The following is a 13,476-nucleotide window of genomic DNA, read 5'->3' as shown; positions in this document are numbered from 1 at the left end:
CGCGCAAAAGAAACAGACCCTGCGTGATTTTTTCAAAGTGTTGAAATGATACTGCAAAGCCCTTATGGTTGCTGGGGATGCTGGGATAGTGGGAATCGGGGATAATTGGGGAATTAATGGGAACCAGGGATGACGCTGGGAAGAGGCAGGGACCGCTCTGGATACTACCAGGGAACCAGCCTTCGGGGCGGTGGGTGTCCCTGCAGCGCCCCCTCTGTGCCCTCAGCACCCGGCCGCCAACACTGCCAGGCCCAGGCTGCTGTCCCCCGGTGCTGAATGGGCTGCATTGCACTTGATTCATGTCTGGAGCAGCTCCATTGATCTGCGTCCTACTGCAAAGGAGACTGAAAACATGGGGATCCAGACTTTTCAGCCACGTTTTCCCCACGATGCTCACAAGGTAGGGAATTCCTCACCCAGAGGGATTCGGATTCTGGGCTATAAAAAAACAAGAAACACAAAAACCACCTCCCAAAAATGTCACGAGACACCAAGGCTTAAGATGCAGAATGCGGTTGATCAGTTAATTGCTGCCAAACTCAAAATATGGCGGAAGTTCCCATCAAACTGTGTTCAAATTCTGTGATTGCCAGTGAAGAAAAGCCCCAATCTACAGGTAGAAAGGACGAGCCTATTCCTTAATTCTGCACTGGTGTTCAAGAAGCCGTGTACCTTCAGGCCAACAAGTGACTCTTGACCTTTTTTTTTTTCTCACCACTTCCTTTTGTGAGTGACTCTGTGGATCCAGGGCCACGAACAGCGGTGCCCCCTTGCTGGCTGTTGCCACGAGGGACGGCGTCCCCTCCGCCACACACCCTGCAGATCAGCCTCTGAGCAAGTTCCACTCGGTTCTTACTGCAAAGGAGAAGCTAATTAAAAAGCCAACTAAAAGACCATAGATGTTTCCTTCCATCTTCACGTTCTGTAGAACAGACATGTATGTGGATGTTTGCGTGATTTGCAAGAGAAAGAAATCCTTCAGCAGAGTGACCAGCTAAGCGTTGCCCACCTGTGAACCAACCCACGTACAATGCAGAAAACGAGGACACACTAAATAAATCTGGAGTGTTCCAAACTGCATCTGTGCCTATCTCATAAAGATTTAAATGGGAGAAGAAAGGGAAAATAAAGAAAAGAAAAAGTATGACTGTATGACTCGGGAGAAAGGTAAACTGTTTAAGCTGTCTGGCATTTGATACCGTGGGTGATATCTTGCCAAGGGTATCTGTCAGAGAGATTTTTTTTTTTCAATGAAAGTGCGTATCTGGCAACCTTCCCATGATTTGTGGAATGCATCTAGAGCACCGTCTCTGCAATGGGTGGTCAGCCGACTCTCCTAAAGTTTCACTTGGCAGTTGCTTTTTAACAAAATCTAAGTCCCAGTAAGGCCTCCCAGATCTTTCATGTGTTTTCTCTTTGCGGCTGCTCACAGCTGACTCATGTCAGTGGTCACTTAAAGTCTGTTTTCCTTGTTATTTACCAAAGCGTTGGAGCTGTGTCTTGCAGATGGCAGATTGTTTTAATGTTGGCTTATAACAAGTCATGTCAATCTGTTTGCACTTCAGATATCCTGAGTGCCAATTGAGCTAGAGAAGAGTTAACTCTTAGGGTGAGAAGTCTTTATGATATTTTAGAGAAGAAAAAAAATAATACATATACATGTGTATATATATATGTAAATACATACACACACACACACACACACACACACACACACACACACACATATTGGTCTTAAGAAAACCCATGCTTTCAAAAAAGAGGAAGTGTGCTCTTCAGAACACAGCAGTTGGGAGATAAAACTAGAATAATTCAGTTTAGCTACTTAGGCCTGGGGTTCCTCAACAGACATGATAATAGAATGTAAATATTGATATCCAGCTGTCAGCCCATTGGCCTTCCTCACAGAGGTTAGGAGAACTTGGTTTCCCTTGCTGAGAGCTGGCTAAGGACAGGCGGGAAATTCAGACAAGAATATATTTATCAGATTTTTCCTTCTAAGTTTGAGGCTTTAAAAAAACACCACAGAGGAAACACAGGGCTTCCTCTCCAATGGATCTTTCTTGCTCCACTCTTACGTTTCTACCTTTCCCGTCTGTCACAGTTCCAAGGGACCAAGAGGTTGGATCCTTCTGAGCACTTTTCTAATGGGTTAAATTAGACCTGGACGGGCAGTACCCGACCTGACTTATCTATAAGGCGTAGAGCTTGGCCTTGAGAGCTGCATGCTTGCCACTAACCTCCTCGCCTCCCACTGGGTCCCCCTGCCTTTGCTTTCAGCCCACTTCAGTCTACCTTCCCCTTTTACAGCCTGAGTGAGTCTTCCAAAGAGCCAATCCTATCATGGCAGCCTGTATTTAAAGCTCTCCAACTGGGACCCACTGCTTAGTGGAGTCTTTTCATTTGGTTTGCACTCTGGCAATATTCAAGTAAAGAAAACATCAGGTAATGGTAAATGCTACGATGGAATGAAACACGATAGAGGGAGAAAATGACTGGGGCTACTCTTATAGGGTCAGGAAGAGCCTCGCTAAGAAAGGTGACATTTTCACAGAGATCCGAGTGAAAAGAAGTGGCCAGCCTTGTGCAGATCTGAGAGAAGTCCAGGCAGAAGGAATAGCAGAAACACCGAAAGCAGCTACTTGGAGAACATTGGAGCCTCGGGGAAGGAAGAAGGACTGGGGTCTGTCAGGCAGTGGTGGAGCCTTGAAATCTATGTAGATCTTCTATCATCATGATGGTAGAGTTTGAAATGGGGGTGGGGGAGGTGGGGGGTGGTTATAATCTGGTGTACAGTTTTGAAATATCTCCTTGGCTGCTATGTAGAGAATGAATTATGTATGTGTGGGCAGAGGGAGTGGAAGCAATGATCTCAGTGACCAGCCTGCCACAGCAGTCCAGGAAAATGATGCTTCTGGCTTAGGCTTAGAGAGTATCAGTACAGTGGGGACAATGGATGGATTTGGGGCGTGGTTTGGAGGTAGAGTTGACAGACTTTGCTGATGAGTTGGAGGTGAGAGAGAGGACTGTGCAAAGATGGAGGGTTTTTTGGCTTGAGCAACTGGGGAGATGGCAGTGCCATCTATTAAGGCCAGGAAGATTCGAGAAAGAGCGGATCTGTAGAGGGGGACACAGAGTCGTGTCCTGATTTGGCCATGGGAGCTGTGGGATGGCTATCAGAAACCAAAGTGGAGGTGTTAGGCAGGCAATTAGATGTGCTATCCTAGAGTTTATGTCAGGAATTCCACGTTAGATTGGAACTAGAATGTAAACTTAAAATGAAAAATTGCTGAAAGAAAACTAATATGGCTATTTTTATAATCTTAGAGTATTATATAAATACTGTTTCAAATCATAAAAGACTAACAGATTTGACTATATACAATTTTTTGATGTATAATTGACATATAACATTAAATTAGTTTCAGGTGTACAGCATAATGATTTGATATTTGTACATATTGCAAAATCACCATCACAATAAATCTAGTTAACATTCATCACCTTACATAATCACAAAATTTTTTTCTTGTGATGAGAACCTTAAGATCTACTCTCTCAGCGACTTTCAAATATGCAATATAGTATTATTAACCATATTCACCATGCTGTACATCCCCATGATTTATTTATTTTATTTTATTTATTTATTTTTTTAAAATTTATGTATTTATTTTTTGGCTGTGTTGGGTCTTCGTTGCTGTGCACAGGCTTTCTCTAGTTGTGGTGAGCGGGGGCTACTCTTTGATGTGGTGCGTGGGCTTCTCATTGTGGTGGCTTCTCTTGTTGCGGCGCATGGGCTCTAGGTTTGCGGGCTTCAGTAGTTGTGGCTCACAGGCTCTAGAGCGCAGGCTCAGTAGTTGTGGTGCACGGGCTTAGTTGCTCTGCGCATCTGGGACCTTCCCGGACCAGGTCTCAAACCCATGTCCCCTGCATTGCCTGGCGGATTCTTAACCACTGTGCCACCAGTGAAGTCCCGATTTATTTATTTTATAACTGGGGGTTTGTACCTTTTGGCCTCCTTCACCCATTTCACCCTCCCACCAGCCCCCACCCCTGGCAAACACCAGTCTGTTCTCTGTACATGTGAGCTTTTTTGTTATTGTTGTTTTTAAGTGATATATGGTATTTGTCTTTCTCTGACTTATTTCACTTACCATAGTGCCCTCAAGGTCCATCCATGTCACAAATGGCAAGATTTCATTCTTTTATATAGCTGAATAATATTCCATTGTATAATATATACCCTATCTATTCATCCATTGGTGGACATTTAGGTTGCTTCCATATCCTGGCTTTTGTAAATAATGCTGCAATGAACATGGGGGTGCCTATATCTCTTCAAGTTAGTTATTTTGTTTTCTTTGGATAAATATCCAGAAATGGAATTACTGAATCATATGATAGTTTATTTTTAATTTATTGAGGAACCTTCATACTGTTTTCCATAGTGGCTGCACCAATTTACATTCCCACAAACAGTGCACAGCATTCCCTTTTCTCCACATTCTCACCAGCACTTGTTATTTCTGCCTTTCAGCCATTCTGACAGGTGTGAGGTGATATCTGATTATGGTTTTGATTTGCATTTCCCTGATGATTAGTGATGTTGAGCCCCTTTTCATGTACCTGTTGGCCATCTGTATGGCTTCTTTGGAAAAATGTGTATTCAGATCCTTTGCCCTTTTTTAATTGGATTGTTTGGGGGGTTTTGGTATTGAGTTGTATGCATTCTTTATGTATTTTGGATATTAACTGCTTATCAGACACATGATTTGCAAATATACTTTCTCATCTGGTAGATTATCTTTTTATTTTATTGATGGTTTCCTTTGTTATGCAGAAGCTTTTTAGTTTGATGTGGTTCCACTGGTTTATTTTTACTTTTTTGCCTTTGCTTTTGGTGTTAGATCCAAATAATCATCACCAAGACCCATGTCAAGGAGCTTACCACCTAGGTTTTCTTCTAGAAGTTTTGTGGTTTCAGGGCTTACATTGTAGTCTTTAATCCATTTTGAGTTGATTTTTGTGTATGGTGTAAGATAGTGGTCTGGTTTCATTCTTTTGCATGTGGCTGTCCAATTTTCCCAACACCATTTATTGAAGAGACTGTTCTTTCCCCATTGTATATTCTTGGCTCCTTTGTTGTAAACTAATTGATCATATATGCGTGTGTTTGTTTCTAGGCTGTCTGTTCTGTTCCATTGATCTATGTGTCTGTTTTTATGCCAATACCACACTGTTTTGATTATTATAGCTTTGTAATATAGTTTGAAATCTAGGCACATGATGGCTCCAGCTTTGTTTTTTCTCAAGTTTGCTTTGGCTATTCAGGTTCTTTTGTGGTTCCATACAAATTTTAGGATTGTTTGTTCTAGTTCTATGAAAAAAGCCATTGGAATTTTGATAGGGCTGGCATTGAATCTGTGGATTGCTTTGGATAGTATGGACATTTTAACAGTATTAATTCTTTCAATCTCTGAGCATGGGGATTTATTTGTGTCTTCTTCAATTTCTTTCATTAATGTCTTAGAGTTTTCAGTGTACAGGTCTTTTACTATCTTGTTAAATTTATTCCTAGGTATTTTTTATGTAATTGTAAGTGGGATTATTATTTTAATTTCTCTTTCTGGTAGTTCATTATTAGTATATAGAAATGCAACAGATTTTTGTATATTGATTTTATAGCCTGCAAATTTACTGAATTCATTTATTGTTTCCAACAGTGTTTTGGTGGGGTCTTCAGGGTTTTTTATATGCAGTATCATGTCTTCTGGAAACAGTGACAGTTTTACTTTTAAAACTGGATGCCTTTTACTTCTTTTTCTTGTCTGGCTGCTCTGGCTAGAACTTCCAATACTATGTTGAATAAAAGTGGCAAGAGTGGCATCCTTGTGTTCCTGATCTTAGAGGAAATGCTTTCTGTTTTCACCACTGAGTATGATGTTAACTGTGGGTTTGTCATATATGGCCTTTGTTACATTGAGGTATGTTCCCTCTATACTCACTTTGTTGAGAGTTTTTTTTTTCTCATAAATGAATGCTGAATTTTGTCAAATACTTTTTCTACATCTATTGAGATGATCATATGATTTTTATTATTTGTTCTGTTAATGTGGTGTATCACGTTGATTGATATTTGAATGTTGAACCATCATTGCATCCCTGGAATAAATCCCACTTGATCATAATGTATGATCCTTTTAATGTATTGTTGAATTCTGTTTGCTAATATTTTGCTGAGGATTTTTTTCATCTCTGTTCATTGTGGATATTGGCTTGAAAATTTTCTTTTTTCTGTGACATCTTTGTCAGGTTTTGATATCTGAGTGATGTTGGCCTTGTGAAATGAATGCGGAAGTGTTCCCTCCTCTTCTGTTTTTATTGGAAGAGTTCGAAAAGGATTGGTATTAATTCTTCTTTGAATGTTTGATAAAATTCACCAGTGAAGCCATCTGATTCTGGACTTTTGTTTGTTGGGAGACTTTTGATTACTGATTCAGTCTCCTTACTAGTAATTGAGCTATCCATGTTTTCTATTTCTTCATGATTTAGTCTTGGTAGGCTGTATGTTTCTAGGAATTTATTCATTTCTTCTAGGTTGTCTAATTTGTTGGGATATAATTGTTCATAGTAGTCTCTTAATGATCTTTTGTATTTCTGTGGTATCAGTTGTGAGGTCTCTTTCATTTTTTATTTTATTTATTTGAGACCTCTCTCTCTCTCTCTTTTTTTTTTTGGTTAGTTTACTTAAAGGTTTGTCAATTTTATTTATCTTTTCAAAGAACCACCTCTTTCATTGATCTTTTCTGTTGTTTTTTCAGTCTCTATTTCATTTATTTCCACTTTGATCTTTGTTATTTCCTTCCTTCTACTAACTTTGGGCTTGGTTTGTTCTTCCTTTTATAGTTGCTTGACATGTAAATTTAGGTTATTTATTTGAGATTTTTCTTGTGTCTTAATGTAGGCGTTCATCATTATGAACTTCCCTCTCAAACCTGCTTTTGCTGCATCCCCCAAATTTTGGTAAGTTGTATTTCCATTTTCATTTGTCTCAAGGTATTGCTTAATTTCCGCTTTGATTTCTTGTTGACCTGTTGGTTGTATAGTAGCATATTGTTTAGGCTCCACATATATGTGAATTTTCCAGTTTTATTCTTATAATTGATTTCTAGTATCATACCATTGTGGTCAGAAAAGATGCTTGATATGATTTTAATCTTCTTAAATTTATTAAGACTTGTATTGTGGCCTAACATATGATCTGTCTTGGAGAATTTTACATGTGCCCTTGAGAAGAATATGTATTCTGCTGCTTTTGGATGAAAAGTTCTGTATCTATCTGTTAAGTTCATTGTATCAAGTGTGTTGTTTAAGGCTGACGTTTCCTTATTGATTTTATGTCTGGATGATCTATCTACTGATCAAAATGGAGTATTAAACTCCCCTATTATTGTTGTATTGCTGTCTATTTCTCCTTTTAGATCTGTCAATATTTGCTTTATATATCTAAGTGATCCTATGTTGGATGCATAAATAGTTACACATGTTATATCTTCTTGTTGGATTGACCCCTTAAGATTACGTATGTCCTTCTTTGTCTCTTTTTAGTCTTTATTTTAATGTCTATTTTGTCTAAGTATAGCCATCCCAGCTTTCTTTTGGTTTCCATTTGAGTGGAATATTTTTTCCCACCCTTAACTTTCAGTCTGTATGTGTTCTTACATCTGAAGTGAGTCTCTGTAGGCAGCATATAGATGGGTCTAATTTTTTTAACCCATTCAGCCACTCTGATTGGAGAATTTAGTCCACTTGCATTTAAAGTAATTATTGATAGATACATACTTATTGCCATTTTGTTCATTGTTTTCTGGTTGTTTTGTAGCTCCTCTCTGTTCCTTTCTTCTTCTCTTGTACTATTCCTTTGTGGTTTGATGACTTTCTTTAGTGGTATGCTTAGATTCCTTTCTCTTTCTCTTTTGCGTATCAGCTATAAGTTTTTGTTTTGTGGTTACCATGAGGCTTACATAGAACAACTTATATTTGTAACAGAGTCTATTTTAAATTATTAACAGCTTCAGTTTGAATGCATTCTAAAACTCAATATTTTTACTCCCCTACTCCCATTTTTATGTTTTTGATGCCACATTTTATATCTTTTAATCTAATGTACCCCTTAACTAATTATTTTTGTCATAATTATTTTACTAGTTTTGTCTTTTAACCTTCATACTAGCTTTATAAGTGATTCATCTACCACCTTTACAACATTAGATTTTTCTAAATTTTACTATATACTTACCTTTTCCAGTGAGGTTTATACTTTTCATATGTTTTCCTATTACTAATGAGTATACTTTCTTTTCAGCTTAAAGAAGTCCCTTTATCATTTCTTGTAAGGCTGGTCTAGTGGTGAAGAACCCCATTAGCTTTTGCTTGCCTGGAACTCTCTTTTTCAATACTGAATGACAGCTTTGCTGGGTAGAATATTCATGGTTGGAAGTTTGTTTTTTTTTTCTTTAGCACTTTGAATATATCATGCCATGTCCTTCTGGCTTATAAAGTTTCTGCTGAGAAATCTGCTGATAGTCTTACGAGGTTTCCCTTGTACATAAGGAGTTGTTTTTCTTGTGCTGCTTTTAAGGTTCTCTCCTTGTCTTTAACTTTTGACATTTTAATTATGTGCCTTGGCGTGGGTCTCTTTGGGTTCATCTTATTTGGAACTCTCTGCATTTCCTTCCCCAGATTAGGCAAGTTTTCAGTCATTATTTCTTCAAATAAGTTTTCTGCTCCTTTCTCTCTTCTCCTTCTGGGAATCCAATAATACAAATGTTGGTCTGCTTGATGTTGTCCCATAAGTCCCTTAAGCTATCTTCACGTTTTTTTCATTTTTTTTTCTTTTTGCTGCTCTAATTGGGTGAGTTCCACTGCCCTTTCTTTCCTCTGCTTCATCTAATATGCTGTTGAATGCATCTAGTATATTCTTCAGTGCAGTTACTGCATTCTTCAGTTCTGTGATTTCTATTTGGTGCTTTCTTGTACTTTTCTATTTCTTTGTTTAAGTTCTTGCTGTGGTCATACATTCTTCTCATGAGTTTGCTGAGCATTTTTATAACCATTACTTTGAACTCTTTACCAGGTAGATCACTTATCTCCATTTCATTAAGGACTTTTTCTGAAGTTTTGTCTTGTTCTTTCATTTGGAACTTATTCCTCTATCTCGTCATTTTCCTTGACTCTCTGCATTGGCTTTCCATGCATTAGATGAAAGAGTCACCTCTCCCAGTCTTTAAGGAGTGGTCTCATGCAGGAAGTGAACCTTATCATTTAACACTGTTCTAGCTGTTGTGATTGTCCAAGCAGCCTATTTTATTCTTAGTGGCTCCCAATAATTAAGGATGTGCCAAGACCTGTCAGTGTCCCAAAGGGCATGATCTCAGTCAGCACCTAGATTCAGGCTGATTGGAAGTCAGACCCTCAGAAAACAGCTTTTGAAGTATGTAAATATACATACAGTCCTGTGAGACTTCAAGCATAAGCCCTGCTGGCCACCATAGCCAAGCAAATTAGAGATGTTTCCTGACAACAGCTGCAAAAAATCAGGGCACCAGAGGAGGGTACAAGCTCCTATCCAGGAGATACCAGTGAACTGGAGTGAGGCAGAGGGAGAGTGCAAAAATGGTGACTGCCAACCTCTGTCCCCAGAGAGTTCTCCAGCAGCTCCCTCCCTAGATGTGTGTTAGGTTAGATGCCTGACACTGAGGCCGATGTGTTAAGACAAGCAAATAAGCCCCTTTCACATAAAGTCTAGGCACTGGTTCCTGGGACAGGTGAGTCTGAGTGCAAGAGCCTTTTAAGAGCCTTTCTCATTTCACTATAGTTTGTGGGTCTTGTGGACGTGAGCCCTGCTGATTTTCAAGCTAGATGATTTGGGGACTCATCTCTTAGGTGCAGGTCTTAAAAGTTGGAGTGCCTGATGTGGGGTTCAAACCCTTTGCTCCTCAGGGAGAAGCTCTGGGATTTGAGTTCCGTCTCAGTTGTGGGTCACCATGCCAGGGTAGGGTTTATGGCAAGATGTATCTCAACCTCTCCTACCCACTTTGATGTGAGGTTTTTTTGTTTTGTTTTTTTCTTCATTTGCCTGACATGTAGGAGTTGCTCCACTAGTTTTTAGGTTTTTTGGAGGAAATTTTTCCGTATGTTGCTGTAGATTTGGTGTGTCCATGAGTTCAGGATCTTCCTCTGTAGCCATCTTGAACCAGAACCGAGAAGATTTCCTCTTGATTTTATAAGAGGGGTTAGCTGGAGGAAGGAGTCAAAGACATCCTTTAAGGTTTCAAGCCCAAGAAACTAAGAAAAGAATGGTGCTGATCAGAGAAATAACAGAAAATCAAGGCATGGGAAAAGATGTTGACCTAAGAAAAGGGATGAGTTTAGTTTTAAACAGGTTGAATTTCAGGTGACAATATTTATCCAGATAACTTAGGGATCTCAGGCAAGTGGAAGTGTGAATCTGAAGCTTGGCGATGTCGGAGCCAGAGGCATAGATCTGGGACTGGTCCATAAAGAGGCCATCAAAGCAGACGAAACTGCTCAGGGGACCACAGAGAAGAGCTAGACGAGAACAAGGCTGATTCTTGAGCATTGTCCACCCTTCCGAGCCTGAAGGAGGTAAGTAAATCACTAAAGAAGAGATAAATATTCGTAAAAGTAGAAGGAGAAACAGGATAGGGTAGCATCACTCACGAGAGGACAGTTTCAATGTGAGGATAAATAACCAAAGTTGACATGTGGCTAGAATAAGCATAAAAAGTACTAGAAAGTACTTTTAGGAATCACATAGTTCAAGTCCTCGTTTTGTAGGTGAGGCCATTGTGTCTTAAAGAAGTTAATTATCCTACCCAAGGTAACAGATACTGAGTTACACCAATGTAACTTTATCTCTGCCTCCTGTTCTTTCAGCTAAACCAAACCCTGCCATCTTGCCATTTTTCTAATTGTCATATTATGTAATCTACAATACACCATATTTAAGCTCTTAGAGGCAGGGACCATATTTTTTTAAAAAAACTAGATGAGAAAGAGTGCAAACTATTATTATCCATAAAAAATGGTTCATGATAGGGCTTCCCTGGTGGCGCAGTGGTTGAGAGTCCACCTGCCGATGCAGGGGACACGGGTTTGTGCCCCGGTCCGGGAGGATCCCACATGCCGCGGAGCGACTGGGTCGGTGAACCGTGGCCGCTGAGCCTGCGTGTCTGGAGCCTGTGCTCCACAACGGGAGAGGCCACAACAGTGAGAGGCCCGCGTACCACAAAAAAAAAAAAGAAAAAGAAAAGGTTCATGATGTGATTGTATCAAGTTCAGGATTATCCTATGTCATTAACTGGAGAAGTCTAGCAGTGAGATAAACGGATTAATTGGAGAAATCTAGTAATAAACAGAAAGAGAAAATACATTTTATTTTACAAATATGAATTTATTTTCCTCATTACAAGCTGGCAGACATTTATTTTAATAAAAGAAAGAAAATGTAGAAAAGTACATATAAGAAAATAAATATCACTGATAATCCTACCACCCACAGACAATTACTCTTAGTATTTTAGTGATTTTTTCCTTCATGTTGTGTCTATTGGTTTATACAGTCGAGGTCATACACAAGAGACAATTTGTTTTCTGTTTTTTCTGTTGATGTTATATTACGAACATTTATTGTGGCTGACACTCATTTTTTGTGATTTCTTTTTTTTCCTTCCAGTTTTATTGAGATATAATTGACATATAGCGCTGTGTAAGTTTAAGGTGTGCATGATTGACTTACATACAACATAAAATGATCATCACATAAGTTTAGTGAACATCCATCATCTCATATAGATACAAAATAAAAGAAAAAAATTTTTTCTTGTGAAGAAAACTCTTAAGATTTCCTCTCTTAACAGCTTTCATATATAACACACAACAGCGTTAATTAAATTTATCATGTCGTACGGTACATCCCTAGTACTTATTGTGTCTGACACTCTTAAATGCCTCCTTGTACCTACTCTTACCTTCTTCATTACTAACAAAACCATGAATTTGTTTAAGGAGAAATTTAGTTTCTTTTCAACAAAAATATTCACATTCATACAGCCCTTTGCAGCTAGGGGCGATGATGTGATGCAGTTCTAGGCAGTGACACCTAAGGAGAGGTTGCTGGTGGTGGGAGCAGGGACTTTTGAGAAAGCTTTTAAAAGGAACAGACTCAGCTGGCATGTTACTTGTGGCCTTTTGTCCCTTCCCTCTCCTTCCTGTCTGGTATGCAGACATGATACGCTGAGGGTAGGTGGTACAGCAGCGACCTTTGCCTGTGAGGATGAATGCCACACAGGTTGATGGTGGAGATGAAAGATGGAAAGATTTTGAATCCTTGGTTATATCATCAAGCATCAATATCAGCCCTAGACTGTATTTCTCTATACTTCTTGATGTGTAAGATAAAGACTTTAAACCTCAGTTGTGTCAAGTTCTGTATTACTTCCGGCCAAAACCAATATTGATGAATACATTTAGTGAATAAATTTTAAATGCTCCCCTTTGCATCATAGAATGCTGTTGTGCATTTAATTGTTAACTCACGCCTCATCTTCTTTCAAAAAACATTCTGAGGTAGCTTATAATAATTGGCAGCAGTAGTACAGAACCTTTCAAACCATGGTAACAGAATATGGTTGAATTAAGGGGAGAGATAGTTATTCTAGAAAGACTACACGAAGGAGAAATACTGGTGTTAAATCTAAAATTTACCTCCGAGTTTCTGGCACCGGACGCTAGTTATCTAATGGCTGAAACCATACCAATTTATCAGTTTCTTCCTAGCACAGAGTTTTAAAAAATGTATCATGTGGATCTAACTACGAAAGTCTTTTAAAGCAGTTTTTAAAAGATGCAGCAGTTTTATCATAAATTATCTAATACCAAATCCCAATAAAGGACAAAATGTGAAATATCAATCTATAATCCAGGTTAGCCCCTTCCCCCAAAATGTAATCTTAAATTGTCTGCTGCTATCTTTGGGGGCCTTTTAAAAGTCAAAACAGTTGAGAAACAGTGTATAAAATGGAAGAGAGTATGAAGGACATGCAGGAAACCTCACCCTTATCTTCATAGTGTATTATTTTCCTCTACATGAAACCAGATGAAAAAGAGAGAGCTCTCACACTGGATCACCTTTGTCTGGAGCCTCCACAGTTGCCTTCACCGTGCTTGGCCGTATTCACCTGGAATGCACAGAAGGACCTTATATTAATCTCATACTGAATCAGCTGCCGCATTCATTGTCCAGGTGTGGTGGGGGCATCAGCCACAGCAATTCTCAGCATTCCTATGCAAAAAAAGCAGGCAAAACATTTTTTTAAAATACCCAACTATCAGGAAAAGCTTTTTATGTATTTGTTTGTTTTTCTGAAAAGCTGGTTATGCTTTCTTCTT

Source organism: Phocoena phocoena, chromosome 2, assembly GCF_963924675.1.
Source record: "Phocoena phocoena chromosome 2, mPhoPho1.1, whole genome shotgun sequence".
In the NCBI taxonomy this organism is placed as follows: domain Eukaryota; kingdom Metazoa; phylum Chordata; class Mammalia; order Artiodactyla; family Phocoenidae; genus Phocoena; species Phocoena phocoena.
Note: the sequence above shows the minus strand (reverse complement) of the source record.